The sequence below is a fragment of the Balaenoptera borealis genome, assembly GCF_965194805.1.
Source record: "Balaenoptera borealis genome assembly, chromosome: 3".
In the NCBI taxonomy this organism is placed as follows: domain Eukaryota; kingdom Metazoa; phylum Chordata; class Mammalia; order Artiodactyla; family Balaenopteridae; genus Balaenoptera; species Balaenoptera borealis.
In genome coordinates, this window is record NC_138866.1 from 20,760,230 (window position 1) to 20,768,338 (window position 8,109).

Below are 8,109 nucleotides of genomic sequence, written 5' to 3' on the forward strand. Positions count from 1 at the left end.
GAGAGTAGAAGTTAAGTGTTCTCACCAAAAAAATAAATAAATGGGTGATGGATGTGTTAATTAACTAGACGGGGGAATTCTTTCACAATGTATACAAATATCAAATCACCATGATGTACATTTTAAATATCTTATAATTTTATATGTCAATTATATTTCAATAAATCTGAAATTTTAAAAAGTAATAAAGGAGATTATTAAATTATTGGTTTAAATAATGTTCTTTAGGGAAATAGCAGAGATTTGGAACAATATAGAGCCCAGGATGGACTTCTAGGGAATGAAGACGTAGTGAGAGGGCAGAGGAGGAGGTAGGACAAATTAAATAGAAAATATCAGTGGTTATGAATGTAGAAAAGAGCATCCAAAAAACCAAAGAAAAGAAGAGCATCAAAATGTTGACTAAAATAGTCAAGTAGTATATGTCATTGGCTTGCCAATTTTGGGGTCACTCATGACATTAATAAAAGGAATTTCAGGAGAGTGATAGGGAAAGTAGCCATGGCTTCTAGGCGGAGAAGCAAATGGGAGTCAAGAGAGTAGAGACATTAAACACCAACTGTATTGCAGGCTACCACATGTGTGATGCGACCTGCACAGGCCGATGTGGTCTGTGGGTGAAAATCAATAATCACCTGTGTCTGCAGCTGCTCTTGTTCCCACCATCTACTTCAGCACCACAATTAGGGCCCATTTCTGGCATGGGGGAAGGAGAAGAGAGAGAATGGGAGGAGGACCATTTAGTATGTATTTCATACTCATAAGACTTCCAAGTTGGGTTTTGTTGTTGCCCCTGAATGAAGATTTACTACAATCCAGGAGGGACACTAACAGGACTGAAAGAAAAGGATACTGTAAAACTCTATCCAAATACTGGGCCCCATTATCACTGTAATCTATGAATTATCGCTTTTTATAAAAATATTATTTTTTTATAAAAATTAACTTGCAGATGTCAGAATTAGTTTTACATTATTATTAATATTCTAAAAATTATTATTTGTATTTTACAACTTTTGAAATTATGTTTTAGCATTTTTTTTTTTTAGCAAAGGGAAAACTGAATGGGTCTCTCTTACCTCTAAGAGGTCCTGACCCCAAGTTTCTGGTAATTTCTTCCTCCTTGGATGTTTCTATGCATCTCTACAGCTTTTCTGCATTTATGGGCCAGTCTGCTACGTGTACCAAATGACTGGATTTTATTCTCTCTTCTCTTACTTTTTCTCCTCTTCAGCTGAGCTCCTTGGGTCATGACCACTGCTTCCTCCAAGCAATGGTGACTGACACTTCGACCAAAATTTTCACCAGATACTCAGCTGTTTTTCCAATTTGTAGCATCTTATCTTCTCCTTCTGAGCTCCAGTGTGGCTCTAAAGTGTCCCAACTGGAAAGTGTGAGAGTTGGGAAGGATATCGCCCTCCCTCCTTGAGTTTCATTCTATTAGAAAAATAGCAAATATTCCTCTACCCTCCTCCCCCATCCATCCACATTTTCCATAGGATTCAGACATGGAGCCCGGAAGGTTGGGCTGACAGGCAAATCCTAGTGACAAACACCATAGCATACTCAATATTGCCTTGCCCTCCGAGAACTGAGGTTTTCTAATTGGGCCAAAAAGCTTTTATGGCTTGTCCCTTCTCTTGGTATAAGTCCTTTTCCAAATGGCTTCTTGAATTCTTGGAATCACACACCTCTGAGGCCAGTGCTACTCTACTGGCATCATTAATGCCCTTTAATCTCCCTATGCAGTTCACTATAATAATCATAGCAGTTAAGATTTATAGACCTCTTGTTATGTATCCAGAATCGCATAAGTGATTTAATTGGCTTATTTCATTTAATTCTCACCAAAAAATTCATCAAATATTAATATCTCTATTTTAACAGAGGAGAACATTGAGTTTTAGAAAGTTATATAAGTTTGCTAGCAACACATAAAACCAGGCCTTGAACCAGGGCCCACATCTGCTGGGCTCCAAAGCCCACGCTCTCATCACCATGTCATTCTCTAAGTGCCTTCAAGGCAAGTGCTCTGTCTGCCTCATTCTCCATTCCACCTGCAAGTCCTAGTACAGGAAATGGCACAGAGTGGGTGGGGTGTCAATTAATATTTGTTGAATGAATGAATAACAGTGGAAAATAAATCTCTCCCTGCTGCACCGTTCATAATTGACTTTGAAGTTTTCTTTGGGATGCAAGCTCAGACATATTTATGAACCTCCAGCCAATCAATTATTTAGCCTTATTCTGCTGGGTTTTGTGAAAGAAACAAAGGAGAAACACAACCCCTAACCTCTTAAGGTCTACTAGTTTATAGGAAAAACACAAACAAATAAAACCTTTATGCATAGCCAGAGCTTCCCAAACCTCAACCAGAAGCTAGAAGTCAGGGAATCCTGAGATGTAATCAGTAGAGGTAGACAGAGCAGGGCAGAACTTTGCTGAGAATGGGTCTGGGGAGAGAAGAACCTTTAAGAACAGTCAGCACACTGCCATAAAGTACTCACTGCACAATGACTAAAGAGCTCTAGTTCAAATGCTTGGTTTTTTTTTTTTTAGACTCTAGAGAATAGTTTACCCAGGCCAAACTATCAACTTTTGAAGTTCTGGTGGGTGTGTAATGAGTTTACAATGGAGATCTCCTCAGTCTAGTAATCAAGACACTGCCAGTGCTCCCAGCCATGTTGGCAGTGGCTACGGAGATCAAAACATACTCACACAATGTGCTGAATATCTTCAGTTTGCTCCTGCAGCTCCACTCTCTGCATTCCTCCATCCTGCCCTGGGAGGCTGATGTCTGTGGATCAGGAGCCTCACTTATCACTGACTTCTGGTTGCTTCTGCTGATGGGCAGCACCTGTAGGAGTTGAAGGGTGAGAGTGAGGAGAGTAAATTCAGGGCATATATTACCCCGGATCTCTCTCTTCTGTGTCTACCTTAGTTGAACTTCTCCCCTTTGCGTAGAGTTCTCTCTCTCTTTCTCTCAATATCTCTCTCCCTCTCTCGCAGCTGGTAACTACCCCTTCAGGGGGAGTGTGTGTGTTGCCCCATTCCTCTCTCCTGCGTACTGCCCCATCCTGTATTGCTTCTTTATACTCTGTCCATATCTTTGTAAATAGCCCCTTTAGTAAACATTTACCATAAGACTCAATTTGAGTTATATTCATCTGTTTCCTGCTAAGACCCTGCCTGACTGACAAACCAATATGACAAACACATGCTTCATTGAGAGAATGTAAAAGAAACAGTCTGCCCATAGGAAATGAAAATAGACTTGTAGAAGCTTAAGAAGCCACCCCTTTAAGAAGCTGTATAATTTGAGTAATTAAGGCATAAAGTCATAGAAGCTGTTAGATTCTAGATACATCTTCATGAGTAGAGTTGTACCACGTGTAAATCATAAAAGAAATTGAGTCATTCTCTTTCCCCGGTCCTGGAATCTTGTGCTTTATCCTTTCTTATTTTCTGAGACAGGGGAAAAGTCTTCATTTTTTGCAACTGCCACTACAATCATATAGCGAAAGAACTGATGAAAAATTTATGCACATACTGGTCCAAAATCTCCTAAAATTGTTTAACAGAAATCACGTGCCATTTGTTACACACAAGCACTCTCTTAAGAGCACCCCGGGGAGTTATTCATAGGAATGTTGTGGCCAGGTGAAGGCTTACAACATCTTATTGAGGTGTAAATTGGAATGTGTTAGATATGCAGTTTGGGTTAGCCAAAAATATGGGGACTAGGGGATTGCCCTAGTAAATCACCAAGAAATAGAAGAAATGCTATAAAAATTATGGCCAAGTCAAGGGATATCCACTGTCCTCCAGGGTGCAGCTTTTAAATTTTGCCCTGCAAATTCAGCAATTCTTAATGTATTCTTTGATATGTTTATACATAATTATTTCTTTATTGCACAATCCATGTATTTTACACTTAACCAGATGTTTTCTCCATCCAAAGAGACAGCTGTCTTCTACCTTTTCCTTTCCATGATGCAATGGAATTCAGCCAGGTGAGCAAGAAAAGGTCTGTACTTTCATCCTTATATGACTGTGCTCCCCACACCATAGGCAAGAGCTGCACATTTACTATTTCCACATCTTAATTGAAACAACTTCTATCTGGAGAAGTTTTAAGAAAAGTACATTTAGGTGACACGTGTGTAAACATTGAGACTGCTTTGAATGGGCAACGGTTTTCATGGGGTGGGAGGTGGGGTCAGGAGGTGTTTTGTTCCAGCCATAGTAAAGACAACTTAAAGATAACAACCTGTATTGATCGCTAGTCATGGACTAGATATCTCTGAAGAATTTTCTAAAGCATTTCAATCGTTCAAAACTCTGTTAAAATATCAATAACAAGTCACCATGTAGGAGAATAGAGGCAACACAGCCTCAGATTCGTTGAAGTTGGAAAATTAGAGTTTACTGAGTTTGATTTATTAAGATCAAATTTGTTTCTTTATGACATTATAACCATAGACATGACAAACTTCATGAAGACTAATGTCATTTAACTATGTCATATCTTAAATCCTAAGGTATGAAAATTTATCTTCAATTTTAACATGTTTTAAATACTTTAAACTTCAGGGAGACATTGTCCCTATTTTATCTCTACTTTATAGTGTCACTTAGGCTAAGTGACTTGGCTAGGAACACACAGGCAGTAAGTGTCAGGGACAAAATTCAAAACCAAGCTTTCCAAACCTAAATTGTGTCTCATTTCACCATGTAGGCAATTTCTCATTTATGTCGAAGTGCTTATCTTCTTGATCTATACTTTGGAGAAGTCATGCCATCAATCCAGATATAAGTTCAACACAATTATAGGCAAATAGAACCTCATGAATCTTTAGGACATTACTGAAATGTGCAGTTTGAGTGAGATGTAAAGGGCTATCATTTCACTCTTTGTCTTCTCTGCTCGTTTTCTCACAAAACTCAAAATAAATTCTTTTTGGTCTAAATCTACTCTTTGAAATAAAATAAAATATGTGTCCTGTGCTTTAATCTTGGGGGGGAAATAATAAAATAAGAACATGGAATATAAAGCCCAGATGCATACTATTCACTGTTTCAAAAGTTCAGTTGCTCTCTTAGCTACTGTCCTCACCACATTGAAATGCCTTCTACAAAGATGGATGGTTCATCCTGAAGTCATCTATTGCCTGCTATGGCTTATCATTATGATTCCCCTGGGTAAAATGCATTCTTGAAGTGCATCTTTCCTCTCATTCTTCCTTGCAAATGTGTAAGTAGGTAGCTGCCTACTTGCCACTAGAGTATGATCTTATTCTACTGTCTCTGAGCTCCAGGAGAACTCAGGAATCTCAACATTACAATAGGCATTGAGCGAAGGCAACAAAGCAGCCGAGGTGTTAGGGGAAGGAGAAGAGAAGGAAGGGCCACTTTAAGATGGACAGCTCATATCTGAAAACTTTAGCAGTCCAATGAGAATTTAAGTCCAACGATGCCTCTTCTTCTTTCTTTCCAGGAGTGGTAAAAGAACAGGGAGGGTTGGGCCTCTCATAACCAAAGGAAACTGGTATCAAAATTGAAAAAGATTGACGCATCAAGAGGGAACACAATAATGTGATCCAGTCAAATGTTCAGTCCTACTTCAAGGTTTTAGTAACTCAGATTTGAAGCAGTTTCTAGGGAATGTGTTACTTTACTTATGGATAAAAGCCATACTAAAGACAAAGGATAAACAAAAAACATAAGGTAAATTTTTAATCAAAAGCCAAGACCCTCATATGGGGATATAGGTTTGCAAACAAGTAGTGGAAAAGAAAAGTCAGTGGCCTTTTTGAAATAAGAACATATTAAGGCCAGCTTTTGGGTTCTTTTTTTTCCTTTCTGCTTGTAGAGACAGCAGGAAATTGTTCTTTAACTTCCAGTGCTAAGGGTTCTTAATAATTCTCAGGACTTTAGAAAATAAAAATTCAACCCAAATCCAAAAGAAAATGGACAAATGCCCTGACATTTAAAGGGTTTGGGGGCATCCATTGACAAATCACACTTAAAATATTAATAAATAACTGCCACTCTAAAGAATATTGGAGGACATCAAAGCTGGAAAATGGCATACAGGCTTGTGTGTATAAATATATACAGCATAGACATGAAAAATGGATGGACATGGATACTATCCAAGAAACCGTGAGAATATAGACTTTTAGCAGTATCCCTTACTCCTAAAGCATTTCTGAAACCCGCAGCAAATGATGATTCAAGAAGCTCCAAAGAAGTGTTATTGGTTCCAAGCCATACATCCAACAGGTGTCAATAAGCCAGGGAAATAAGCAGAATGCTCTCTCTGCTTCAGTATCTTTCCTTTCTAACCACTAGCTTCTTAAATACAGCAAGCTTAAGTTTTCCCCTACCATGGTGTTTGCTTTTCAGGCGAATATAGTTTGAGAAGTATAACAGAGGTGTAAAAAATAGAAATAAAGAAGGAACCACGTCACTATCCAAAATGGAATCCATATATTTCAACATATTCCTGGAGTTGCTTTCTAGTTGATAAGACTATATTATCAAAGTCAAGCTCAAAGGAAAAGTATTTTATAAGCATTTCTTCTTTGTCTATACCACTTGTAATTATTAAAGGAGCATTTATGCATTTTTTCTGTCCTAAAAGTAATTCATGTTCATTTTTTTTTAATTTGGAAAATACTATACAATCTAATGAAAGAAATAATGCAACGTATAATTGCAATGGTTACCACTGTTGATATGTGTAGTGCTTCCTTCCGGTGTATTTTTTGCATATATATATATAATCAGTATATTGTGCTTCACCAGCTTGGAAGTTTACAATCCTTTTAACATGACGAAATAACCCAGCCACCCAACCTAGAGACTTGGGACTCATTTCAGGTTCTTCACTTTTCCCTACACAACTCACATTCAATATATCATCAAATACTGTAGATTCTATTGCCTTTCAACCTATTATATGTCATTTTATCTCTCTCTAGCCACAATGCTACCAACTTAACTCAATCTTTATCATCTCTTACCTTGGCTATGGAACTAGATCTAATTTATATCTCTACTTAGTCTAACATTTCAACTCATTTTTTACATTACTTCTAAAATTATTATTTTTAGTGCATCAAGGTTTGTATTACTCTCCTGCTTTGAAATATTTCAGTGGTTTTCCATTTTCCTGAAAAGTGTCAAGCTCCTTAATGTGGTATATACAGCAATCCATCTTCTGGCCCCTCCTACCAGTCTTTACTCTGGCTTCATTCCCTCCTTTCTACTTTCCTATATGTTCCAGACATTCTGAGCTGCTTCCATTTATCCAAACTACCAGGGTAATTTATGCCTTGCCTAATGCTTTTGTTCACTCTATTCCTCTACTGTGGTGACCCTCCTCATCGTTTCCTTTCTGAAAACTTCTCTTGCTCTACCCATCACTTTCCAGGTAGCATAATCACATCTCCTTTATGTCCCACACTATTTGATACTTCTATCTATATAGCTCTGCCTTCACCTTCTATATGTTTTTCTCCTCCTCCTAAAACTATACTCTTCTTGGTGTCAGAAACCTTATCTTATTCATCTTTGTGCTCCCAGGATCTACAGTTCAAATCCCAGTACAAAATAGATGTTCAAGTATGAATAATGATGAATAATGAATAATAGGGAAGAGTAGTACTCTGATTTGTTGGTAAATACCAACCAAAAACCAAACAGTTGAACAAGCATGTTCTTCCCATTCCATGTCATCTTCATTTCTCCACATTTGTCTATTTTTGACTTTGTTGAACAACCACAAATGAAGGACAAATTCAGCCTATTTAAAATCCCCATGGAATGACAATTCATAAAATTCTATAAAGAGATGAAACTCAGCAAACACCACAAAGCCATTATGAGAAAATTGTCATGCACTAAATCTGCTCAGGACTGCGGGGTGCTTAACTGATGGTCACATTTGTTTTGGGATGTTTGCCTAGAAATGTTCTTTTAATAAATGTACTAAATAAGATGTATAATTTAGCCCCTTCTCTGTAGCTTGCTGGCCAGCTGCCGGATCTGAGTTTCTACTCTGCCTCTCTCTTTTCTTCCTCCCTTGATCTCTCACCATCTCTC